Source organism: Crocodylus siamensis, chromosome 10 (genome assembly GCF_052110815.1).
Source record: "Crocodylus siamensis isolate JL-2025a chromosome 10, ASM5211081v1, whole genome shotgun sequence".
In the NCBI taxonomy this organism is placed as follows: domain Eukaryota; kingdom Metazoa; phylum Chordata; order Crocodylia; family Crocodylidae; genus Crocodylus; species Crocodylus siamensis.
In genome coordinates, this window is record NC_143404.1 from 48610980 (window position 1) to 48638571 (window position 27592).

General features: G+C 43.2%; 1 protein-coding gene across 9 annotated transcripts in view; it reads left to right on the forward strand.

The window, feature by feature from the left end:
* The window catches only part of RALY (RALY heterogeneous nuclear ribonucleoprotein), a 437215-nt gene that overhangs the window by 72625 nt on the left and 336998 nt on the right, over positions 1 to 27592 (forward strand). For 2 of the 9 annotated variants that reach the window (XM_090064601.1, XM_090064606.1), the window contains exon 2: positions 13521 to 13582. The exons of the other annotated variants lie outside the window; for them this stretch is intronic. The gene's annotated coding sequence lies outside the window, so the exon portion shown is untranslated. The remainder of the gene's footprint in view (positions 1 to 13520; positions 13583 to 27592) is intronic. 9 annotated transcript variants of the gene reach the window in all.

Below are 27592 nucleotides of genomic sequence, written 5' to 3' on the forward strand. Positions count from 1 at the left end.
GCCAGGAATCAACAACTGTGTTTCAAGAAAAAACAAAATAAAACAAAAAAAAGCAAATGCAAAATCCACTTAAACCTGAGGCTTTACAATGTTTCGTTCTCCATGGGAGGAAAATTGAAACCTTTCAAATATATAATTGTAGCAGTGTATCAGACTGCCCCAAACTGCTACTGCTGGCAGTCTGCTAGCTCCAGGGGCCTGGGAGCAAGCTGCAGGCAGTCAAACCAGATTACAGGTGGCCTAGGAGGACTGGGACATCTGATCCAGATGATTAACTGGCCCACAGGAAGTTAAGAGGCTCCTGAGGAAGAAACCAGGGAGAGACATGCACAGAGAACTCAAAGGTGGAGAGTTAGGCTCCTAGGAAGAGGAGCTACAGGCAGGCACAGCCTGAAATCTGGATAGCTGAGAGGCTGTGAGCAGAGAATAGAGAGGGAGAGAACTAGTGGATCAGCTCCTGGTGGAGCCTGGGGAGCATGCCTGGAGTGCTGTTATGCCCTATGATTATGAAGACAACCACGAGGTGTAGAGAGACCATAGGTGCATCAGAGACTGTATATGGTTTATATTTATTGATTCCTGCTGGGAGAGCCTGCCCACGGGATTTGAGACAATAAACAGAGGCTGTGAGCTAATAAAAGGACAACGAAGGACTGTTTGTTGAGCAAATTAACCCTGAACCCACAATGAATAAATAACTTGTAAAAAATGGACAAAGAAGTAAGAATCAACACACCTGAGACTTGGGGGAAAGGAGGGAGGGACAAGCTCAAAAACTTGTTCCACCTGATTCAGAGAAGGAAACAGAACCTGGGTCTCCCACATAACTTCTTTAACCACTAGGCTGGCAAGCCAGTTTCTCTTTCACTTTCCTATTAGTTTTTTTTCTGTTCCAGTGTTATAAATAATGTAAGTATTAAGTAGAACAGACAGAGAGATTATGTAAACCTCAAATTAGGCTAAGGAGAAGCTTGGATCTGGTTTCCCTAAGCTCTTAGCACCTTGGAAATTTTGCTAAAAAAAACAAGGCTGCAAGCTATACATCACCAGGAAACATTTACATTTTGACAAAACACAGTTTGACAGAAAAAGTTTTGCTGAAAACTTTTTGAGCAGCTCTACCCAAAAATCTCTGCTTTGCTCCCTGCCCCAAGTGCCCTATTTTACCATCTTTCCACTTTCAAAGGATCATAACTTGATTGCTTTAATAGGAAGCATTTGTGACAAGGCTAAGAAGAGAGCAGACAGTTTTTGGTGTTGCAATAACCTCTCTCTTCCTGTACTAGGATGGCCTCCTTTTGTTACTTCTGTTCTGTGATGGAAAGAACTTAATGGAATAGAATGGACAGTGAATGCCTAATAGTTCAAAAACTGCAAATATGCCTCTGCCAATCACAACAATCTAGCTTAAAACTGAGGAAAAAATTCTTCCATTGCTTAGCAAGCCATCACCTTATTATCTGGATTTAAAAAATCCCAACACTATGGAAACCTATTTCCAGTGTCATAATAGGAGATTTTCTGAGTCTTGGTATAGGGAAAATATTTTGTTACTGCTCATTTGGGCTACTTGCTTTCCCATATCTGGAAAAGTACACATTTGAGACTTTTGAGCTAACAGAATAGTGACAATGATGCTGATGTGCTTGGCATGGCTATAGTGCTTCTGCGCTAAGTGAAGAGCCAGAAACAAAAAGATCACAGCAAGATCCGAGCTCGACAGGCAAAAAAATCCCTCACAACAAGCCCTATTCTGTGATTGTGAGATTGTTTAGGGTTTGGATTGAGGATTTTTGTGGATTTTTGTGGTTCAGGTGCAGGCTTATCTGTTCTGTCCTGTGGCAACAGGGAACAGAATAAAGAATTACTTCAGTAGGAAATAGGGAGAACCAAATACTGAAAAATGATGTCCAACTGTCAGGAACTCAATAGTGGTACTGTAGCGCAAACATCATCCTGAAGCCCTCTCAAGCATCCAGGGAAGAGCTTGTAGTTACCAAACAGAAGAGCACCTCTTAAGAATCTATCTCAGGCTAAACAGTAAATCCAGTGCCAGCAAGAACAGTACTTTAGGAGTTCAGTCAGTTATGTGTGGAGACCTATGCAGCAAAGCCCTGATTTAGTAAAGCTTATAATTTATGTATATTGCTATTCAGCATCTATGAAATAAAAGAAGACATATGAATCTTTAAAACATTTTGACTCTGTCCACTATCTGGTGTCATATTTAATAGGGAAAGATTTTATTCTTAACTATTAAGAAAGAAGAGGGAACCACATGTGAAAACTCCCAAATTCTCTCACGTGGTATGGACATTTAGGCCAAAGGTTAGCTGTTTTAAATACCACCCACTTTTTGCATTATAGAAATCAGAGGTGATGCAGTCAGCTCTAATAAAATGGAACAGTCTCCAAGCACCAATTCAACTTCTTCTTTTTTTCAAAGTCTCCATGATATGCAGGGCCTGAAAGAAAGATGTTTTTTTACAGTGAAATCAACTAATGTTGGTAGTCATATCATTATAAAATCCCGATGAAGGCAAGATCCTAGGTGTACGTACCACAAAGTAGAAGGGTGAGCATTATACTGCAGCCTAGAGTTGGCCCCATGTAGTTTTCATCATCATGGAGACAAGGTTCTATATTTTAATCAGGTTTTCCAGCAGCAGAGGTACAATGAAGTTGTTAGCCCAGATTATAATATACCCTTTTTTTAACAAAGAATGCACTCAAGGGTCCTGACAGAGTTGGTCGATGTGATTGCAGAACCATTGGCCATTATCTTTGAAAACTCATGGTGATTGGGAGAAGTCCCAGATGATTGGAAAAGGAAAAATAATGATCATCTTTAAGAAAAGGAAGGAGGGTCTGGGGAACTGCAGAAGGATCAGCCGCACCATAGTCCCTGGAAAAATCATAGAGCAGGTCCTCAAGAAATCCATTTCTAAGTACTTGGAGGACATAATGATGATTAGGAATAGTCAGCATGGATTCACCAAGGGAAAGTCATGCCTGACCAACCTGATTGTCTTCTATGATGAGATGACTAACTCTGTGGATGCAGGGAGACCAATGAATGTGATATTAATCTTGACTTCAGCAAGGCTTTTGATACCATCTCCCACAGCTTTCTTCCAAGCAAGCTAAGGAAGTATGGGCTGGAAGAATGGACTCTAAGGTGGACAGAAAACTGTCTAGATCATTAAGATCAGAGAGTTCTAAGCAATGGCTTGATAGCTAGTTGGCAGCCAGTATCAAGTGGAGTGCCTCAGGGGTCAGTCCTGGGGCCAATTTTGTTCAATATTTCATCAACGACCTGGAAGACATAGAGTGCATCCTTAGCAAGTTTGCAGATGACATCAAGCTGAAAGGAGTAGCAGATATGCTGGAGGGGAGGGCTAGGGTTCAGAGAGTCCTCAACAAAGTGGAGGATGAGACAAAAAGATATGATGTTCAGTAAGGAAAAGTACAAAGTTCTGCACTTAAGACAGAACAATCCCATGTACCAGTGCAGGCTGAGGACTGACTGGCTAAGCAGCAACTCTGCAAAAAAATCCCTGGGGGTTATAGTGAACAATAATTTGAATATGAGTCAACAGTGTGCCCTTGCTGTGAAGAAGGCCTAATGGCACACTGGGCTACATCAGTAGTAACACTGCCAGCTGATTGAGGGAAGTGATTCTTTGGCACTGGTAAAGCCATATCTGGAGTACTGTGTCCCCACTAAAGAAAGGGTGTATACAAATTGGAGAGAGTCCAGTGGAGGGTGTGGTGGGCCAGCAGGGGGTGCTCCGGCATTGAGCCACCCACCTCACTGCACCCAACCACCTTCCAGGCTCCGAGTGCCTCCCTAGGGGTGCCTCACGTCCGGCTGACCCCCTTCCTGGAGCACACTCACTAGCCTGGGGGTAACGTAAGCTGCCACCACCCTGAGAAGGGACCCTCACGGTCCTGTGTCCTCAGGGAAACACAGGCCTAATAGTCCTATGGGTACTGGACCCAGTACAGGCACTTGGGGCACTTCCCCAATTTGGGGGCCAAAAAGGAAAGTCCCTCTTAGTCCACAGACCTAAGGGGCCTCTCAGGCATAATTTAGACCCACCCCTCAATAAGTCTCCTACACTGGTCACAAAGGAGAACTTTATTGATTTCAGGAGTAGGGTGAAAATAGGGTACAAGATAGAGCAATCTCATAGAAATCCCATAGAGCAAAACAGTCTGGCTGAGGTAGCCTTTTGATCACACATCTGAGTTACTGCCAGCTAGATATCTAACCAGATCTTGAGTAGCTTACTCACAAGCATCATCCTGAAGCTGTTGGAGATTCCCTCTGGAGGCAGGCCATTCCTAGCTCATGAGGTATGGGGGAGAGCCAGTTTCAGATGGTAAAACTCCTCTCTAAGTCTGAGTCCCCCACATGGCTGCTGCCCCCTCCTCCTGGGCAGTCTTAACTTATATAGCCCCTGTGACCTCATTCACCTGGTCCAGTGGAGGCCAGCTCTGGTTGGCTGTCAGCCAACCAATTTGAAATACATCAGTAGCTGTCAGGCAGACTCTAGCCCACCAAGTAGAAGCCCCTCACCCAGGTAGCTGATACCAGTCACATAGGCAGAGGGAGCAGGTTTCCCCTCTTCCTCAGGAATGTAGCCAGCTCGGGTTACCTAAAGAGATAGGATAAAGGTGTGTCTCCTCTGCTGGGCCCATCCTAATCAAATTGTCACAGCTCAGAGATTTTGGGGAGAAACAAAGGTGGCTTCTTGCTGCAGAGGGCAACAAAAATGATCCGAGGGCTGGGGCTCATGACTTATGAGGAGAGGCTGAGGGAATTGATCTTATTTAGTCTGGAGAAGGGAAGACTGAGGAGGGATTTAATAGCAGCTTTCAATTAACTGAAGGGTGGTTCCAAAGAGGATGGAGCTAGACCAGGGGTGGGCAAAATACAGCCTATGGACCAGATCCAGCCCACCAAGGCATTTTGTCTAGCCTGCAGTGGGTTGCTTCAAGCCACTTTGTCCAGGCACAGGGCAGGGGGTGGGGGGCAGCCTAAGTCCTGGTGTGTGTGGCTGGTCTCTCCACCCCAGGCACACAGCAGGGCTGGCCCAGCATGGTGGCTAGACTCCACTTCCCGGCAGCCCCAGCAGTGGCTCCTTCCAGCTGCCACTACCAGACCCAGCCCTGCTGCCTGGACACCCCAGCCACTGCACCCTGCATCCAGCATTGGAGGTAAAACCAGTGATGGCAGAGCATGCAGCTGAATAACTGGGATGGTCTGTGGGTGGGTGGGGAGTCATGTCCAGGAGCAAGACAGCCGGGCAGGGATGGGGATCAGAATTGGGATTGTGGAACAGTGACAGCACATAGCCAGGGCCCAAGGCAAAGCTACAGTCTTCTTCCTGCAAGCCCCTGACACGGAACCAGCACCCGTTACAGGGCTGTGTGGACAGTGGATAGGAGCTTGGCCCTGGCACCAACCCCATGCTGTTACTACCCCACAATCCCAATCCCAGCCCTGGCCCTGGCCCTGGCCCAAACTGCCTGGCCTGCTCCCAGATGCTGCTCCCCACCCATCCATGCGCAGAGGCACTTAAAGAGTTTTGCTGAGCTGTGGGAGGGGCATGCTGACCAACCCCGTGACAGCTCAGTAAAACTCCCTAAGTGGCCCTCTGGCCAAAATAATTTCCCACCCCTGAGTTAAACTGTTCTCAGAGGTGGTAGATAACAGAAAAAGGAGCAATGTTCTCAACTTGCAGCAAGGAAAGTTTAGGTTAGATATTAAGATAAACATTCTCACTAGAAGGATAGTAAAGCCCTGGAACAGGTTACCCAGAAAGGTTGTGGAATGTCCATCCTTGGAGGTTTCTAAGAGTAGGCTAGACAAAACCTTGGCTGGGGATGGTCCTGCTTTGAGCAGGAGGTTGGACTAGATGACCACCTGAGGTCCCTCCCAACCCTAATTTTCTATCATTCTATGATTCACCATTAAAATCCTTGTCCCATTGACCACAGACTGAAATCCTACAGTTCCTTCAACCCCAGGGGGTGCATGTACATGAGACGCTACTGAGCAGCCATTACTTGTTTTATCAAGTACCAAATAAATGTACAGTAACTGGAGTTACTGTGAAGTAGTGCCAGTGAGGCTACTGCACAATAGCCTACTAATACTGTTCAATAGGGTATTAGCACTGTCCATGCTGTGTTGTGCTACTGCATAGTATTTTTTGGCTACTGTGCATTCAGTGTCTCATATAGATGTGCCCGGTATCAGAGCAAACAGAAAGGGAGCCTTGTTCCAAATCAGAACATAAGCTTTTATCTTCCTAATGTAAAGTAGTGGTCTTCCTAATGTAAATTAGTGGTCTTTTGTGAGGTCATGTTTCTGGGCAAAATGAAGTCAGCTATAATACTACAACAGTATTCAGTTATAAATCCATGGCTAAATACCCCTTCCTGTCTCTCTAGCTGAAGTACCTAATGGGTATTAGTATTCCCCAAGTTCTTGTCCTTGCAAGCTTCTTGTCATTCTTTCCAAGGTTTAGAAGTGGAATTTCATCAAGGGATCGGATATGCTACAGCTGCTTTCTGCATGCCACACATGGAATGGATCAAAAATCACATGCCATTAGGTATTTAAACTTAACTGATTAGAGCAGCTGCTTTTGGTGCTGAAGGCCTTTGGTCCTGCAGAGAGAATTCTCCACATTGGTGCATGTAGGTCGATCATAACTGCCAAATACTGTATAACTCCTTGAGTGATGCTTTTTGGCAATGGGCTGTTGCATTTTGGCAATGGGCTGTTGCATTAGGGAACAATTTTTTTCAGCTGGACCCATGTGGCATGAATTGGAGCAATGCAGTCTGAAGGTATCAAGTTCATCCAAACTCTTGTGACTGGGACTGAATGAACATTCCCCATCAAAGCCATTTTTAATGACAATTTGTTTTTTCAAGTGAATTCTTTCTTTTTTTTTTTTTTTACTATAAATGGCTACTTTCCAAAGAAATGTTCAAGTTTTTATTTCATATTCTTGCAGTCTTAACCCCAAATGCTTTTCAGCCACAAACAGAAAACCAGAGGGTTTTGTATGGAAAAAAAAATCATTTTTCATTTTTATAACATAATTTTCTAGTGTCTAGGGTCCTTTCTGATCCCAGCAGGATTTCTAAGTATTTATATTTCCTTGAAAATGAAAACATAGGTCCCCTTTGTTAGACCCCAACTCCATGCAACACCCAAAAGCTAAGGAGACGATGATCCAATTGCTCAGAGAGCAAACACCAGCACACATTGCTAGCAACAGCTTTATTCAAAATGGAGACAGCTTTGAGCAGAAAACCAGGGAGCAGCCACAAACATTAGTTCTTTCTACATTTATACACCTTGGTTCATACTCATTAACATTTACTACACCTTTGTCCCTCCTTTGTTCCACCCATGTTCCCTCCTATCTCAAGCTCTGCCTCTGTTTACTGTTTACTTCATTAGCATGGAATTTCCTATGCATTTTACTTATTTACATATCTCTTTGCTGTGAGGGCATGTGTAAAACCCTGACCCCAGCTTCTTTCAGTCAATTGCAGTTTCTTCCTGATTTCTTCACCATCTCCAAGGTCTTGCTTATGCTTTGTCTCCTAACGATAGCCAGTGGTCTGCATCATGTTCTCTTTACACAATGAGTTATATGTCCTACACACGTTGTTAGGAAAGTGCTTGCCTAAGCATCTTGCAATGTTACTTTTTATATTGTTCTGCCTTGTGGTTAGCAGCTTTGCTGGGCCACAGACTATTGCCTTTTATTCAGCTGCAAATCCAATGCTCCCCAAGCTCCAAATACAGTTACCCTAATACCCTTGATAGAGGATGAGGTGACTGTTCTTACAAGTCCTTCAAGGAGTTTTAACTCTTTGCATCAATATTACTTCAGTCTTTACCATTCTTTATCTACCTCCACCTGGGAGCATTTTATATCTCCCTTCTCAGTCTGTCAACACAGGGGAGAATCATGAAATCATAGGGCTGGAAGGGACCCCAAAGGATCATCGGGTCCAGCTCCCTGCATGATCAGGAAAGTCATCTGAGGTCAGGTGACCCCAGCCACATGACCATCCAGTCTTTTCTTGAAGACCTCTAGGGTAAGTGATTGCACCACCCCGGTGGGGAGCTTGTTCCATAGTCTGGACACTTTAGTTGTGAAGAAGTTTTTCCTAATGTTCAGCCTGAAACTATCTTCCAGGAGTTTGTGGCTGTTGTTTCTAGTTTTCCCCCAGGACGCCCTGGTGAACTGTTGTTCACTGAGCCCCTGACGTACGCCTGTTATAGCGGTAAGCAGTCATTTAGTATCATGCCTTCTGCAAGTTTTTCATATATAGCTTCTTTGATTAATGTTTCTAGTATTTTCCCTGGAATAGAAGCTAAGCTAAATGGCCTGTTGTTTCCCAGGTCCTCATGCTTCCCCTTCTTGAAGTTAGGCACAACATTGGCAATCTTCCAGTCCTCTGGGATTTCTCCAGAGGGCCATGATTTCTGAAAGACCTTTGCCAGGGGCTCTGTGATTACTTCAGCCAACTTTTGCAGCACTCTTGTGTGGAGTTCATCTGGTCTTACTGATTTATATACATCTAATTTCTTTAACTGATCATACACCAGTTCTATGGCAATGGTGGGAATGGTATCAACCTTGCCCTGCTTGTTCTGTGCCCTACCTGGCGTGTTGTTCCCCTTGGTTGTGAAAGACCGAGGCAAAGTAGTCATTTAGGAGTTCCATTTTTTCCTGAGTGGTAGTGACCAGGTCTCCTGAAGCATTGAGCAGCAGCCCCACACTCTCATTAGTTTTCCTTTTACTCCCTATGTAGCTAAAGAAGGACTTCTTGTTATCCTTGATTCTTGTAGCTAGTTTTAGTTCAGTTTCTGCCTTAGCTTGCCTAATCTGGTTTCTACAAGTGTGGGCCTTTGTTAAGTAGCCTTCCATAGGGGCTGTCCCAAGCTTCCATTGTTTGTACTCCTCTTTCTTTTTCTGTAGGAGGGCTGCAACTTCCCTGTTCAGCCAAGAGGGTTTTTTGACCCTTCTGCTACTTTTTCTTTGTAAGGGAATGGGTTTTCTCCGAGCCTTGAGGATTGTGTCCTTAAGAAATTACCATTCTTCTCATGCTCCCTTTACCTGTGGTCCTGGGTCTGTCAGAGCATTCTCTACTAGTGACCTAAGCTTATTAAAATTGGCATTTTTGAAGTCTAAGCCTTTGAGCTTGGTATCTGTTTTGTTGACCTTGTGATGGACCATGAACATAATGATTTCTTGGTCACTGTTGCCTAGGCTACCCTCTATGTTTAAGTTGGTCACCAGGTCATCCCCTTTGGCCAGGACCAGATCAAGAAGTGCATTGCCTCTAGTTGGCCTATGCAACTCCTGAGTAACCCTACACCAATATTCTTGACCTTTTCTAGTAGGCAGCACCTTCTTTGAAGTTAAAAAAACCCATCATTGCCCTCTTACTGTAAAACTAAGAGTTAAATTGGAATAAATTAAAACAATGCTAAGCCTATGTAACTTATGAGCTTGCATATGTTTTGAGGGCCAGTAAAATGCACTTGACCTTAAAGGAAAAAAGTGTAATGGATGAATGGGGAAGTATTTTTTTTTTGTTTTAGACTAATGACACATTCAATGACTTGTGATCCTTTCCCTACCATGCATTGCAACTCATGAGCTGAGAAACCTTGCCTCATACTTATCCCTTTCAAATGGTGCCACTCGCCTGGGGTCCCCTGTCTCCCAAGGCATCTAAGCCCTGGTGTTTTTCAAGCTCTCCAGAGTGTGTAAAGACAAAAGAACATCAAGGGTGAACTCAGATTCCTTATCCTCATTATTCTGAAAACATGTTTTTCATCCTCATACATAATGTTGCTTGTACATGCAAGGGGGACAGCAGGGGTGAACTATCAACAAAAAATATCAAATCAGTCCTTGCCAAGAAAAGTCTGCAAAATACAGGCAATTAATAACAGCATTCAGCAACACCAAATGGAGCACTGATCCCTGGAGCCTACCCACTCCATTCTGAGCAATAGGTATTGTCTAAGGTTCTTGTTTCCTATTACCCAGTTAAGCTTTTATCCACATCACATTTTCCTTCTACATCAGCTAATTGCCCATTTAGAAAGATCTGGGATATGACCTGGCAGTAATAGTGCAGCTGCATTCTTAAAGGTATAAATGGAAACAGTGGTATAGGTTGTAGTTGTGTTGGTCCAAAAACATAGGCAGACAAGGTTCTTTGGGTAAATCTGATATCTTTTATTAGACCAACTCAGATAGTTGGAAAAATTCTTATTAGCAGGCTCTTAGGTACAAATACCCTTTGTCAGGCTGAGGAAGCGTCTGCAGTTGGTAGGTGCTCTTCCTGGATGGAATAAACAGAAACAAGTATTTGACCATCCTAACTCTCAGCAGAACGTTATCCACCATCCAGCCTAGACCAGGGCTGATGATGATTCACAAAGATATTGTAATGGATTGTTCCACTTTCAAGAGGAAGCTCTGTTTTGGGATTCCCCAAAAGAAACCTAGTCTGATTGCACTCTGCCATAAAACCCCTTGAAGCCAGTCTCTGGCCTAAGACCCTGGCTTCTTTTTGTCCCTGGCTTCTCTCACAGGTCTGTAACACTTATGTCTTAGACAGCTCCTTCTTTGGTCAGCTCCTGTGAAGAGACAAGTGTTTTCCTTTTCAAAGTGGAATGCTGATGTCCCAAATAGGATAGCAGACTCCTGTCCTTCAAACAGCCTTTACTTTGCACCACAGTCCCCCCTGTCCTCACTCAGACCCTTTTCTGTCCTGCCTGGGACTCTCCTTTCTCTCCCCCACTGTCTCAAAGCCTCACTTCTTCTCCTTGGGCACAGTCAGCCATGCTAACAAAACTGTTACAAAAACTATAGTATTAACCTGGGGACTAATGCTTACCTACTCAAATGAAACATAATATTATGGGGAACTAATCAGGGAGCAATCTCTGCAGTCACCTCCCCTGGGGTGAAGGGGGCATCTAGATGTTCTACTTGTGAAACTATTTAAGCAGAATGCACTCATGCTGAGCCCACCAAAATGTTCCCCACCAGAACTCCAAGTTAGACCTCAGCCCACTTAGCCCCATCAGTCACAGACAGAGAACTGAATGGTCAAATGGTGATTTGGGGCTGGGCCTGAGCTCCTTTTTGAGGTGCTGAGCACCCACAAGTTTCACTGAGATCAGAAGTAATTATGAGTACCAGCAGTTCATAACTGTTACACATTGATGGGTGTAACCCTGAGGCAGAAGAATGATCAATCAGAGTGCAACCCTACCAGGCATCCTGGGTACAGACTTGGGATTGCTAATCCATACATCTGCATCTTTGTAGCTAGCTATAGAGAGGTAGTTAGCCATATTAGTCAGAAACCAGGCAGAAGGGAGGGTTGAAGTGCTCTTTATAGACCAATAGAATCAGAGAACCATAAGCTTTCGTGAGCCATAGCTTATTGCATCAGCATGGCACCTGATGGAGCTAGCTGTGGTTCATGACACCTTAGGCATGTTTGATTCTATAAGTCTATATTAAAGGTGCACTTCTAGCTTGCCTCATACTAGGTAGATTAAAGCTAGCATGGGAATGTCGTAGTCCACTATGGTTACATTGTCATTTTGCCATGTTAGACATATACTTATTGTCCCTTTGTGTTCCTAGAAATAAATATTTTGATGGACAGTGTTTCTCTCCGCGTCAGAGATGGTGGAAAATGGAAGGGGAATCTGTACAGAATCCTGACAAGCCAGCTTTTTGCTGCTGGATGGCTGCAGTAACAGAAATCAGCAGGTGGTGGCACATTCCTATTAATTCTTAGCACCTCTGCCTTAGTTAAAGTACACTACAATAGAAGCTGTAAAAGTGACATTGTAAGGGTTCATCTTTATCCCATTCTGTGATATTTTAGCAAATATATCCAGTCTGCAAGTAAAATAGGTGCTTTTTTCTTGTCAGCTGCCAGCTTTGCAAGCTCCCCTAGGGATCTGAAAATCTAGTCATTCTCTTCACCATTGATGATAAAGGTTTCACCACCGGCCCTTGGACAGGAGCTGAGGTAGTAATATTTTAGGACTCTGGGATCTGCTGTTGCTGAATTAGTTCCAGGGCCAGTCTCTAAGATTTACAGGGGCCTCCATCAAAGAAAACATTTGGGCTTTTAGTTGACTTTCATCATGCTGTAGATCTGGGGTGCAAGGATGTGGAAAACGAATATGAAAAGGACACTTGGATTTTTATGGTTTGCCGAAGAGCTGCCTGAAACTCATTGTTAAGTAAGGAAGTATGTGCTGGATAGAATTGAGGAGAACGTTATTAACTCCCATAGGGTCAGAAATCACCCCGACTGTTTCAGGATAGTGGCAGGATTATTTATTATGGAAGAGGCACATCTTGAGCATTCATGAAGTAGATGCCCCACCAGTGCATGAGCCTTCATGAGAAAGCACATTGAGTACCCACCTACACTGCCTGTCTTTGTCGCTACAAATCTAATGGGACCCCAAGTTTCTCTGCATCAATAAAATGAGTGGATGTAATGCTGAGTAAGAAGGGGCCATTTTTAGACATATCACTTTCTGGCTTAGACTGCACTTTCCTGTTGCATGCTGCTCAGTTCTCTCACCCAGCTATGAATGGTCATATACTTATTAGGACTCTTAAGAGAAAACAATACACAAGCTAGAGTTCAGGGTTGGGGAGCAGAGGTTGACTAACACCTTCTCTTATGAAACATTTTCTGCATTATTTTTTAAGTTGCCTTTTCTGGTACAATTTTAACATTCTTGGAGGCAGTATGATGCCTTTTTGCTTTCTTTGTGAAAATCCATTCAGATTGAGCTGGGCTATGAACAGTTGAAAATCCCCACTTTCAAACTGTTTTCTTTATTTAATTTTTTTTTTGCACAGTAGACCAAAGAGCCTTGATTCAGGCATTGTCTAACTTCTGAGGGCAGGACTGCAATCTTAGGGCATTTATACATGTGCTCTGGGAAGCGAGAGGCGCTTTAATTAGAGCCACTCTGAAAGCTGCTTTAATTAAAGTGCCAACAGCATCACATGCATTTAGTGTCCCATGCTTCAAAATGGCAATGGGGACCCTTTAACTATAGTTAAAGCACCCCTACAGCCATTCTGAAATGCAGAGATGTTGAATACATGTGGTGGGGAGGCAGAGTTGCAGCATAGAGTCTTCTGAGTTGTGTGCTAATTAACAAACATGGGAATAGAGGCCCATCACATGTATAGGTGCCATTAATGTCCTGTCTTGTGTTTGATACTTATTTATATCACAGTAGTGCCCAGTTAGGATAAGGGCCCACAGTCAATTTTATGCTATATAAATGCATGGACAATTCTTGCCCTGAGGGACTTAGACCCTAATTTGAAGAAAACCTTTAATTAGAAATACTTTCTAATGCACCTGCCTTCTATATGACTACAGAGAGTTCATTTAATATCTTTTAGATGGTGCCCAGACAAGCAGTTCAAGGGGTGGAGCAAGCCTGTCCTACTTGAACCTGACTGGGGTAAATTCCTTTTGATATATTTGTCCTTCTTCCAAATTATGTCTGGAAATGCTACTATGACTCACCCTGGCCCCAGATTCATCCCAAGTGCACCTTTGAGACACATGCTTGGGGTGCTTCCTTGCTTTTGGGCTATGTACAGACAGTCAAAAAGCCTGAGGCTGAATCAATTCAGTCTTTAAAGTCTAGTTAGAAGCATGGAATTAAACTGAAACAGAAGCGAACAGACATTTACCTTTGATTCAGGAAATGCAGCCTGCAGTGGCTCATGCCAGAAGTCAGGGGGCACTAGTGCATGGATCTCTGGCTGTGTGTTCACTTCCTCTTCCTGCTGCCCCTGAGGTCTCTAGGATTTACAGCAGCAGGACTCTGCAGGGTTGCTCATCCCTTCCTCTTCCTGATTCCAGATGCCTCTGGGATTTGTAATCCACAGTTGCACCCAGCAGTAAATTTGAGCAGGGGAAGGGGTTTAACAGCACTCCCTGGCCCCAGACCCTAGGTGGGTTTTGCCTGGGAGGGGGGGAAGGTCCCCCCTGTAGACTAGCTGCATCCCCAGTCAGGTTTGCCCTACCTCTCACCACCTTGTCAGCCAGACTTCACTGCTTCAGCTAGGGAGCAGAGGGATGGGGCCAGTCCTGCTCAGACAGACAGACAGCACAGCCCAACCAAGGGCTGGAAACAATGATGGGGACTGTGACTTAACTTGAACCAGGAAGGGGTCTGGGATAGAAGTTTCATAAACTGGTTTGACCCAAATCAGTTAAGTCTAATACTACATTCAACCAGGTTTATCTTAAAGCAGTTTCAGCATTTTGAAACTGGTTTATATACACTGAACTTATGTTCTGGTACAGGTTTAAACCAGTTTATGTGTAACTTCTGTCCCTAGCCTTGGAGTTCTTTTCTGCTCCAAGCCCCTCACTACAGTCTGCTGCTTGACCACTGAGAACCTGCTGAGATGCACCAGAGGCCAACTCCTTGCCCTGTGGTGCCTCAGCACTACTACCTGTCTCCCTCAGGCCTTGCTAGCTCTTAGCAAAAGGGAGTTTGCCAACTAGAAGGATCACACCCTTTTCCAGCCATGAGATCAGAGAAGATGGAATCTGTTTTCCATAGAACAGGTGAGCCTGTATGATCAAATACTCTGGAATCACAAGTGTTGCTGACAAGTGGTCTATAAAAAGATAACAACAAGGATCCATTATAGAAAGCAAGAACCAGCATAAGAAATCAGTAACCATATGCTGAGAGATAGATAAATCAGCATGATAAGCAGTGGTCTCAGCACAACACTGGTTATTTTGATTTTGGTTTTTATAGTCATCATAGCTAAGGGAAGTTGGAAGGATTTGAAAGAAAAGAGAGACATAATTTTCTTACTCTTTTTCAGGGAGCTCTTTCAAAGCTTGAGGGGCTGTATGAGGGAAAGCACTAATGTTCTTGCTTGAAAAACTAACACGTGGCCAATGAAGACTTCTGTCATGGCCTGAAAAGTTGTAGGAGCCAACCTTTCAGTACTGTAGGAAATGATAGGTTGGGTAGGAATTACATGCAAAGGGTTTTGAGAAAGAAGACAAGTAATTCGATACAACAGGTAGGAGGAGCCAGTGGAGGGATGAAAAAAGAGAAAAGATCTAATCAAAGTGATGGTCTAGAAATGATCTTACAATAGCATTCTGGATTCGTACATGTGGAGAACAGTGTATTTATCAAGGGTAGGGAACAGATGGATGCAGTAACAGAACAGAAGATGATGAGTAGCTGGATAAAATGCTTAGGTGTGTAGATAGATAAGGAAGCCCATATCATAGAGATATTTTGCAGGATTTAGGTAGTACCTGATTGGGAAGACATACAGAGATTTGAACTGGAGACGATGCCCCAGTAACAGGTCTGAGAGACAGCCAGGATAGAAGTAAGGTCTTCAGGAAACAAGAAAGGAAGCTGAAGGGAGGACTTGTCAGGGAAGATTAAGGCTCTGTTTAAAGCCATATTGAGTTTGAAATGACAATTAGTCATCCCTGATGAGATGTCAGAGAGATGGGTCATGCTTTTAGTTCAGACAGAAGACAGGTCTGGTGTAGAGAGGCAGAACAATGTTTCAACAAGAGGAAATGATTGTATTTGTACCTTTCTTCCTTGCCATTAAAATGGCTCAGAAAACAGGTTTTTCTTGTAAAACAGAATTCTGTTTGGGTGAAGCTCATGTGTCTGCGCTCCTCTTACTCTCTTTGAGGTTTCCTTCCTGTCTCAGGCATGAGGAAAGTTACTGATCTCCTTTCTCTGTTCCTTTGAATGTGAAAACTTGATTTGCTTTCTCTCTATGGGAACTGGGATTGATCCAACTAGCTACTAGGGGCGTGAGAAACAGGCCATATTCAATTCAGATTCAGATTCGGCCCAAACTGGGGACAGTGAATCAATTCATTGATTTGGATCACTGTCCCCGATTCAATTTGGCCAAAATCAAATCTGAAGATTTGATGCCGATTCAAAGAATCAGCAATTTGGCCATAGACACAGCTTTAAATGTTTTTTCTACATACTTCGAGGTACCAGCCACAGCTCATGAACACTGCAATGCTGGGGTGGATGGAGCATCTCACAGGAGCGTGTCCTCCTCCCCCCACCCTCTTGTGCTCAGTACTAAACCTGGAAGTGGACCAGAAGTACTTCCAGTACGTGACAGATTATATATCTGCCATATCCCTGCCACATTGGACAGAGCTAAGAGGCAAGTTAAATGCTTCATTTTTTCAGACCCCATTGTGTGGTTTTAACAGATGAAGTTTTACACGATTGTTACTCAGTTGTGACTAGGGGAAATGAATAACAAAGTACTTATTTTCAGGGTGTTAAAATTAAATCACTCGAAACATGGCTGCTTGAAAAGGTGAAAACTACAAGTCTAACAAGTTGATCAGTTTCCTGCCAGTTGTCTCCACCATTGACTGTAACCAAATGCCAGTTGCTTGATGCTGTTACCATTGCTGAGGTACCTCATCAACCATGACTTCAGTATTTCTTCAGTATTTCTCTGTTCTCTTCCCATTCATCCTGGTTGGAAGTTTTTCAACCATTCCATTGCTCTGATGCTAGTGGTACCCTGTTCTGTTTCTGCTTTTGTACAGATTGGAGGCACAAGCTATTTTTGACGAAGTACATAGGCAAAGCTTTCACAAAGGCTGTATTCTCTATTTGGAAATGAGGCTGGGGACAAATCTGAGACGTATCAAGCATCTCTATATGACCACAGAGCAGTTGATGTTAGTCCAAAAACCACAAAAATGTTGGCAATAGACTGTTTTCAGTACTCCCAGTCAAAAGAAGAAACTAACAAAATCCTGATGAAAATCCCAGGTAGAAATTATCTTGTCAGACAAGGATTTGTACTGCAAGGCCATTATACTGAATAAAGGAAAAATAAATGAAGATTAGAACTGGTCAATGTTCTTTTTGTCAAAATACTTTTCAATGAAAATGCTGGTTTCATAAAAACTGAAATGCTTGGAAAAGCATCAGTGCAAGTTCCAACAGAATGTTTTTAAAAAAAAAAAACATATTCTGGAATTTCTTGTTTTAGGAAATTAAAAGAAATCCTTTTAGAATTATGACGCTTTGTTTCAATTTTTATTTTATCCTATCAGACCTCTTAATTTTATCCTACTTGCCTAATTATTATATTATTCATGAAGTATATTTTAGATTTTCAGAGAAAAATGTGGGATTCTAAAATTACATTTTCTAAAACCATATCTTTTTAGAATTTTCATTGTGTGGCAAATTTTGAAATGTCAGAAATGTATCTGAACCCAAGTTTTGGTTAGTTCTGGTGCCTGCAACTTTATTCAACTGTTTTGTTTGCCAGCAGAATATGATCTTGATATTTCAGTATGGCTAAAAAGAGGCAAATCAATTTCCAGTTAATCAAGCCAAAATAATTAGAATTATCCAATTGTTAGGATATTTTGAGATTTTGTCTGGAAAGTATTGTACAGTAATGGTAGATGTAACAAAAGATTTCTTCAGTAAATAGCGGATGGCTTTATGCTTGCAATATGTGCATGATGACATAAATGTCATGAAAAGTTCACTGGAACATACAGTGTTGTCTGTGTGTGGGTGGATGTAATGTTTCAGTAATTAAGGCTATATCATTACATTTACATCCTCAGATCAACTACCATCCAGTAATGCTATGATGGTATTACCAAAACTACAAGCTTAACATAAGATCTAGCAAAAAATGAACCTCTGTTTTTTTCCAAAGGGGTGACATTAACAAAAATGCAGTGCTGACTGCAAATGAATGCAATTTCTGTGCACTGAATTGCATTAAAACATGACTTTGATCCACAAGGGGTATACTTTTACAGGTCAACATTCTCTCAAGCCTTGTGGCCCATCAGGGTAGTTAAAAGCACACCAGTTTTTGGAACCAGTGAACCAAAAGAAAATGAGGTAGCTAGTACCATATCCAGCTGCCTTTGACTCCCCAACACAAACAAAGATGTATTATTTTACAGCTAGGTCAACTGGTTTAACTGCTCTGCCATTGTCTCCTGATTTTCCAGGTGCAAAAGGACAAAGCTTGACTTACAGTTTACAGATGCTGCAGAAAAAATAAATTCAGGAAACTTGGGTCTGAAATCATTTTCTGGACATTTCAAAATTAAAATAGCATTTCACTTACACATTTGGAAAGCAATGCTTTAATAAGTAGCTTTGTACAGTGACTAAACTTGTTCACTTAGTAAAGTATTATAAAAGAATGGCTGTTCTAAATGTTTCCTTTACTTACTAACATAATACCAAAGAATCAGGATACTTCCCAGGGTTAGGGTCCCAGCCCCACTATAAAGGTGAGGATTTAAAAAGTATCCAGAGCCACAGCAAACACTGCTGAGGTGCTGCAGCTTTTATTTCAAAGGGCACCACTCCTCTGATCAGCTGCCTAGGACCACTGATGAGCTGACCACTGACCGGGGGGTGAAAAAGTGGCGTACTTTGAAGTGGAAGCTGCAACAGAGAACTGAGTAATTTGTTCTAAATTCAGCAACTGTCTGCAAATTAAATGGGTTGCAAACTACAAGGATATGAACGATCCGTTTCAATTGTATTATTTATGGAAGAGCTAATGTCACCAGTTATCTATGCCCACGCATAGCACAGAATGACCCATGTGTCATTTTCTCACCCCTATTAACAGAGAAGTGCCTAATACTGCTAGTAGCCACTACCAGACTTGTTCCTTTAATTCACACTGTAGAAGCTTATAATTTTAATTCTGTTGGTCACCAGTTCAGCCTTTGGTCACTAAGAAGACAGTGATATATTTACATAAGGTATTTATTTGAGATCGACAGCATAAAGAGTGATCTAATGGATGAAGCACTGGACTGGGTTCAGTGCAGATTCTGTTTCCCACTTGGTCACTGTTTAACCTTATGTGAGTCATGTTTGCCCTCCTCCCCGTGCCTGCATTTTTCTTTCTGTAAAAAGTGGAGGTAGCGATGCTTGGTTATTTAATGCTTTTAGATCTGCTGATGAAATACGCTGTATAGAAAATGGATATAATTATTATTTAGCTGAAACCACATGTTTGGAAGCTGACCAGATGTTGGCCAGGGCTCCTGGGTGCAGTTAAAGAGGCAATTTTTTATATATAGTTGTGCCATGGCTTCTTTTCACTCCTCTCCTCTTTTTTGTACATATTGGGCAGAATTCTGCTTCACCTAGCAATTGACCAAAATGCAGCTTGGGACAATTCTGAATTACCCAACTAAAGTGTAGGAGCAATTCTATGACCCCTCTGGGCATGTAAGTGGTGCAGTCATAGGACTAGAGTCACCTCTGGAGATGCACTGATTTCTCTATATTCCTACAGTCTGGGCACTTAGGGACCCAGAGAGAGGTAATACAATCAGTTCTATACTTTAAATCAGGCCACTTAGAGTTACTTGTTCACCAAGTTAGAATTCTGCCCATTACACGGTAGCCAGACAGAGCAGGAGTGACCAACTACAGTCCTTGGTCTGGGACTGGAATTGAGTGGATAATTTTCCATGATTAATTTTCTGTTCCAGAATCCCTATGAGAAGGTAATATATTCCTCAGATTTGTTATTGAAATGATTTTGATGAAGAGCTTGGTGTTGTAGGATCTGAATTTCAGTCTGTGCCATTTAGTTGTGATTGGTTTGATAAGTTAAAGGATTTGTGAGTCCTATAGCTTCTGTTTCATGTTTGGATGAGCACACAAAAACTTCTGGCCTGACTGCTTGCAGGTGGGAAGAAAAAAAATGACTCTTGTGAATAAGATTTCCAGTGCCTTTAGCAGCATCTACAGTACTTAGGAAGATGTGAAGAAGTGAAAAAAACAAGGTGTTGATCCATAACTTGAGTCCCACCTGCCTGTGCAAATAAACATTTGTTTGAATTAATTTCAGCTATTATGGCAAACATATATTAGGACTGATTCAAATGCTTTTAAGGAGTTTCTTTAGAGTGCTCTTTAATCAAACGCTCTTATCACATAAAGTTACTAGCCTGTATAAATAATTGCTGCTTATTTTCTGTGTTCCTGTCTGAGAGAGGCAATTAAATACAAAAACTTTAGTTGGAAAGCTGCAATTTCAGGGGCTTAGTATCACAGTAGATTAGTCCTTACACTTCCCATTTTTGCCAACCTTTCTTCAAATCCAGTAGTCAAGAATAGAGAGAGGCTCAGGTCCCAAGTTATAAAATTCATATTTCATCCCTTTCAAGACTTAGGGCAAGTTGGCTTTGAGTTTCTAGTTAAGATGTATACCCAGTCCCAAGTGAGAAGGAATTTGATGCATCCCATCCTATTATGCAGAGTTACAAAATAAAACTTTCTGAGCAGTGTACCCCAGCATGCAGGTTCTGCTTAGGCAGGGAAGTGAAACATTGGAAGCCACATATTTAAAGGCAACTGCTTACACCTTAGTCTAGAACATCAGTGTTCAACCTTCTGGCCCTGTGGCCTGGATGAATGGCTCTGGGTTGGTCTATGGACTTGATCCAGCATGAGTTCAGTCAACAGATGCCAGGGGCAGATCTAGGATTTGGCAAGCAGGCTGCAGGAGCTGTCATCCATGCTGCAGAGGCAGCTGCACACATATTCCAGCCTCCTCCCCATCTCCACTCACTGATATGGGCAGCCCATGCTGTGGGAGCCTTTATAGACTTTTTCTAAAGTCCCTTAAGAATATAAGAATATTCCCTCCCCTCCATGTTCAAAGGCACAGCTCTTCCCCTTCCCTTCCCCCTCCCCCTCACCAGCCTTCCACTTCTCCTTTCCCTGTTGTCCTAAACATGAAGGAAGCTTGAAAGCTGTTCCTTGCCAGCTCCTGACAGGCTGCACGGGGATTGGAGCCAGCTGAGAACAGTGACAGTACAGTCCACTGTCCAGTGCAGAGGTTCCCACAGCATTGTAGTCTGGAAAGTGGGCGTGTAGTTGCACCACTGCACCCCTTCTAAATCCACTTCTGACAAGTGCAATCCAGCTCAATGTCCTGACTTCATACATCAGATCCAGCCTCATGCTAGCCTGATTCTGTGCACAGCCTGATCAGAGGATTGTGGCATAGGCAAGTAAAGTTGAAAGGGACCTCATGAGGTCATCTAGTCCAGTCCCCTGGTCAAGGCAGAATCATGCCTGACTAAACCATCTGTAACAGGGGGCCTACTCCAGGCCAATTTCACTGTGGCTCACCCACCTGTTTCTGGGCTAACCGCCCACATTCTCACCCACCACACCTTGTTGTTAATTAATTGATCTTAAAGCGGGAGGCTGCCCATTTCTTGCCCCGATGCCAGGGGGCACTATCTACAGCTCCATCCCCCCCCACACCACAGCCCAAGCTTCGCAGATGGCATGCCGATGTTATCAATATCACCAGCCCCACAATGGGACCCAGAATACTACTAGTTGAACCCCTCCTGGATTTCTCTCTTCAGGCAGCCTATTCTGCCTTCATCCTGGGCTGCATAGCTCCCTGAACTGCTTCCTCCTTATGGGTGTGGTCCCCCCCCAGGACCTTTGGCTACTAGCCCTAGCCCACCTCCCCGCCAGTCAGAACCCCAGGCCCTCAGCTCTTGGGCATTCCTTGTGGTGGGCCCCTAGCCCTTTGACCCTTCCAGTTCTGGCCCCAGCATTGACCGGTCAGGAGATGTCTAGACAGGTGTGAGTCTATGGCCCCACTCTCTCTCTGGGGTCCACCTTCCAGACCCTACAAAGGGGGTAACCCACCTGGTTGTGGGGGCTAGGGGTTAAGGCACCCCAACCCACCCTTCACCAGGGTGGTAACTGGCCTGGTATTTCCTGGGGGCTCCCACACCACTGAGAGTCCCACCAGGCCACCCACTCCCAGCAGGGTGCAGTTTTAGGTCATGCCTAAGACCAGGAGCCTCCTGACCATCCCCTACAGCTCCTCCCTTACCTCCAGATGATACCTGCAGCCAGGCAATGTTGTTTCCTGGCCTCCCAGCAGCAAAAATGCCCAGTTAATATGGGTAGACCTGAACTAAAATGGCTGCCCTCATCAGGCACCTGCCCACTGCTGTCTTCTGGCCCTTAAAGTGGCAGGCACAAACAGTGCCCTGCCACGCCATCCTAGCCAAGCAGCTGCTTAGCCTCCTCTTGAAACCATGCTCTGGACCATCCCAGTGAACAGTGTAATTCCACATGCCAGCCTGATCCCAAACACTGGATCTGCCACAGAGTGACCTCATGTGCCAGCTAATCTAGTGTGTGGACCATGTCATCCAGCCTGGGGGGTTCCCCATGGTTTCATAAACTTGGCAACATAAAAGTTGCAATTAACTCTGGCACTGCTTCCCTGCTGCCAAATTGTTGGACCTGTGGGAATACCTATGGGAGGGATGACATGGCCTCATGGGCCAGTTTTGACCCATGGGCCAGAGGTAGAGCGTCACTAATTTAGAATGATCATAAAACCAGCAATTCCCAGTTGCTGACTCTCTAAATGGTCCTGGCTTCTTAGTCTCTCCCTGCCTCAATTCTCCTGTCAGTAAAAATGGGCTGGATGTTTCAAAGTAGTCTAAGGGGGTTATTTTCCTCTGAAAGACCCAACATTAACTCACCCAGAGGAGAACTGTAAAGATAAATTACTTTGCTCTGAATATGTAAAGAGCCATATTATATTTATTTCAGACTCCTAACATGGATACCTTCATTTGTTACTTGCCTTCTTAGATTGTGTGCTACTTAAGGCTTGGACTGTATCTCATGATGGATACAGTAGGGGACAATGAGCTTGTTATTGTATCACAGAAAGGACAGTTAAGATCTGCTTTTGCCTCCACTACAGACTTTTTGTTTGACCTGGGGTGAGAATTGCAACAATTGTTGTTCTTGGTGTCCTCATCTGTACCATGAAAACAAAAATACATCACTGGAGCACTGCTTAATAAAGACCCCCAGGGGCAGGCTGAATTGGAAATGAAAAGTGAATTTATTATTTTATTATTGTTATTTAAATGTATTCATCAATTTCATGACCATTCATTTGTATATATAAATAATTGCATTTGCTTGGTGCTCAGGTACACAGTCTTCCATGGTACATTTGCTTGTACAAAAGGATGGGCCTGCAGCTGTGGCCCAATGGAATACTGTTTTGGTTGCCAGTGTACTGGAGTGATTTGCATCCCAATTGTCAGGCAACTGTGGTTCAGACATTAGCTAATGTATAGGAAAGTTTCAGCCATTCTTCTTCCCATCCCTAAAATGTCCCATGTTGTGTACCCGCCCAACCCCCGCCCTGTTCTGTAGCTTAATTTGTTAACTGTGCCATTTATACAGACAGCATAAAGTATTTTGGGAGGGCTCAATCTCTGGTTTATTGCTACAGTAGAGAAGTCATCAAAAGATGGAATTCCTTGAGTCACACGGATGAGAGAAAACATTTTTCTTACCAAGCCCAAATAAAGCAGCATACCTGTGACAACAGAAAGGAAGAAAGGTAGAACAGAATGAACAATATTAATGTTACTCACACAGTCTATCCTCTGCAGAGAGACCCAAAGTGGGTGAAACAGGTCAGTCATCATCTTAGTTGTTCTTCTCCCCTTGCTGGGACTATATTAGGAAGCATTATGTGTAATATATTACACTAATCCCCCTTGATCTGTGCATAATCATATTGGGTACATTTTTGCTTCACCTTATTTAAACATCTGCAGCCAGACTTTGTTAGGCTCCCCAGTTCTGATAGGTTAATTTCCCATGTTACTTATTAAGCATTGACATTTATATCAGCTGGTTGCTGTGGTATTATTATGATTAATACGTGTCCCTTCAATTCTATACAATTCTTAAAATATCCCAAAGTAGCTGTAACTTGTGTTTGTAGTTTTGTGCTTCATGCCTATTAGCTGCCTTAGCATTGTGCTTATCTGTTACTTGCACTTTACTTTTGTGATCCTGTGACTTAAGGTTACTTGCTTGTTATCTACTTTTGTCAATGTTTGAGACCTTTTGCCTTTTTTACTCAGGCTAAGTATACTTTCAAGAAAGGTCCTTAGAGACTTGTGGGTTTACAGCAAGAACTATGCCCTTAATCTTACTATAGGTCTCCTGGGAAGAAGGGAAAGATATTCCTGCCAGAGAAAATCTGAAGGGTCTGTGAGGCTGTTTTAGAAACACTGCAGTGGAACAGACAGTGCAGAGTGGCAGTGAATGAATTCAGTCCCTGAAATTTTGTCCGTGCTCCAATACTGAAGTTCAGACTCTTCAGAGAGTAGTGGCCATTTGAAGCAACATTAGATATCTTGCGTAGCATGGCCCATTTTCAATACCTATCCCAGGCATTGGTTTTCAGCAGAATGCCGAGGACGGGTTTTTGAAACAGGACTGTCCCAATGAAAACAGAACTGTTTCTCCTCCACCCTCATTCCCCAGTGCACCACCCCTCATCCTTGACTGAGACCAGAGCTCGGCTTAGACTAAACCCTGACCCCTCCCCCACTCTCATTTTCCAACAAATTCAACTGAGACCAGAGCTCAGAAACAACTCCCCATTTCGTGACCCAGGAAATATGGTCACCCTACTTTTGGCAACTTTGGGAAGCATCCCACCTCTCTTCCTGCTCCCTGAGCCTCACTTTTCTGCCAGATTTCCTCATGACTCTTAGGCACTTTATAAAATCAAGTCAAGTCAGTCCCGAGGCTGCTGAGACTGTTGGGGCCCCTTAAATGCTGTAAAAACCCTCCTAGGTTAGTTGAGTTCCTTTGCATCATTGGTGATTCTTTGGGCAGAGTGACCTTCTGGCACCCATCTCCTCTCCAGGTATGGATGGCTGTTGGCTCACAATGAGCTCATCTGCCCTTTGACAGATATTATTTTTAATCCTGCTAGGTGTCCACACACCCTCCTCACCCAGGCTAGCTAGGATGGGGGTACCTGTTTAGTTGCTGACAACCCAACCATGGAGAAGGCTGTACTAGTTTACATGGTACCAGATAGCAGAACAAGAGAATCCTGGCCTGACACGGAGGTATTTTATAGGCATTGATAAATTCCACAAGCACGAAAGAAGAATGTTGTTATAGTTGAGGAATAACTGCCACCCCTGATTTAATATACATGTAAAATCCTTATGGAACCAGATAGCAGAAACAGTAGTTACCGCCAACCAAAGTTCCAGCATGTCACTGCCTAAGACAGTGGCACATGCAAGGCACATCAGTGGAGAGGTTTGACTAGCTATTGTTTTGTGAAGGTTTGGGCATCTGTGAAAGAGATGCAGAAAGAGCAGAGAATTGAAAGGGAAAGCAGCACCAGACATGGCCCAAAATACATTTTCCATTGTTAGACTGCTGAAACTGAAACTCTTCTGCATCCCTATATCTAGAGTAGTACAGGCTGAGTAGTAGTAGTAGTACAGGCAGTCCTCACACTTACAGTGGGTTACCTTCCTGGAAAAGGCGCTGTAAGTCGAAACAATGCAAGTCAAATCTGATTTTCCCATAGAAACAATGTTATAATAGGGGGTCATGTTCCTGACTAAGGGCTTGATGCCCAACTTTTTATAGAAATGACCATAAACACCATATTTAAATCAACAATTTAATTTTATTTAATCAAAAGGTGAAACCCCTGCACTAAGAAACATCAAGAAACACAGAAGGTCATACACAATACAGGCAGTGTCAAAGGCCAGCTGGGCACTGTGAGTGTCTCAATTTGCAGGCTGATTGGGTGCTGCAACTGTATCAGCCACTGGACTGTTTTGTTCAGGATTGAGGAGACAGAGTTGGGGGTAAAGCAATGGCAAATTTATTAGTTTACACGCATACACAACAGTTAACAAAAAGATAAATGCAATTAGCAGATAATGCAGTATTAAAGAGCTAATAGTAAATAATAACAACAGATAATAACAACAGATAGATGGATCAATTCTGTCGCAGGCCAACTGGGCACTGTGAGGGTATCAGCCACTGGGCTGTTCAAAACAACAGATAGACAGGCATGGGTTTGCAACTTATTGATAGTCCCTCAATGCCTAGGTACATGTCAAGTGAGTCCAGCGAAGTCAGGTATCCCCAATCCACGCTGTCAGGTGGATTACTGGGGAAGGTCCCTTGATCAAGATCCGATCCTCACTCATGCCGGGAGTCTGGGGTCCGGGCATGGAACACCAATGACTGTTCTGTTACCTTGTTCCTGCTGGTCACCTGATGCACGCACTTTTTATACTTAGTCTTATGCTAATCTGTTGGCTTTAGAGCCACTCACAATCTTGCCCTATAGCTGTTACCCTATGGGATTAAAAGGTGTTAAAAATTATCATAAAAAGTTACTACATAGACTTGGGTTTATCCAATAAGCAAATTACACTGCATCACCTTTAGGTTTGAAATTGACATTGCTCTGCTTAAGCCCAACCCTTTTAGGTTTCTCTGAATATGCTTGCTTGGGATGTGCTTTCCTGGAATGTGTTGGGTGTGCCAGGCAGTTGGATCCAGTTTTATTGTCAAGGCTGAACCCTGAGCAAAAAACTGTTAGGTCAGCTAATCTTGCAGCTACAGTTTTCCCTGTGGGGCCCAGTCAGTTCCACGAACAGTTAATTTATCATTTTGGTTAAACTTATGACAGACAAATTACATTTGTGGGTTACGAACTTACAAGCTTTATATTAGCTAATATCACCTGTTCAGACAAAATACCAAATGCCTCCAAGAAGCACATATTTATTGCTTATTAATCCCTCTGGTTCTGGCCGTCACAATCCACCCCTTGCTTCTTTGGAGCATTTGGTAATACCTACAAATATGATTTCTGCCAAGTGGTGTATACATGGTTGGCAGAAGCAACAACATTTACTTTGGCATAGGTATTAGATTTAATTTTATAACAACAACATTTAAAGATTATATTGAATAATATTATTTCTATGACTAAACTTATTACTACTACAAACCAGGGAAAAGGAGTACCTTTAATAAAGGTATACATTTGCACAGTACAGGCCACTTCATACCACTTACGTAGCAGGGGAATATTAGTAGTGCATTTAATAATTCGCCTTCCCTTTTGAGCTATGAGGGCAAGTTGTTTTCCTTTTTGGGCATCTTCAAACAAACCTTTAATGTAGGCCGCTACTTCACCCCATTACTTTAGCTGGGGCATGTCTAAATCTTTAACCCAGGATTTTGGAAGACTTAGGTTAAGGGTGACACTTTCTAATTGGGTTTTTGGCCACATTAAGGTGGTTTCCTGGTCTTGGACATATAAGGTAGCTGATGCCCCTTGGAAATCTTGAGCTTCTGCACAACAGCTGGTGCAGGACGTCCAAAATGTGCTGTTAGGATGATAAAAGTGGCCAGGAGCTTCCCAGCAAACTTGCTGGGCTAGGGTAATATAGGGAGTTGCTGGTAGAGGTGTTACACAAAACGTGTTGGGGAGACTATTAGGCTACCCTCTCCATAAAGTTCCCAAGCCTATTAGAATGCCATTTA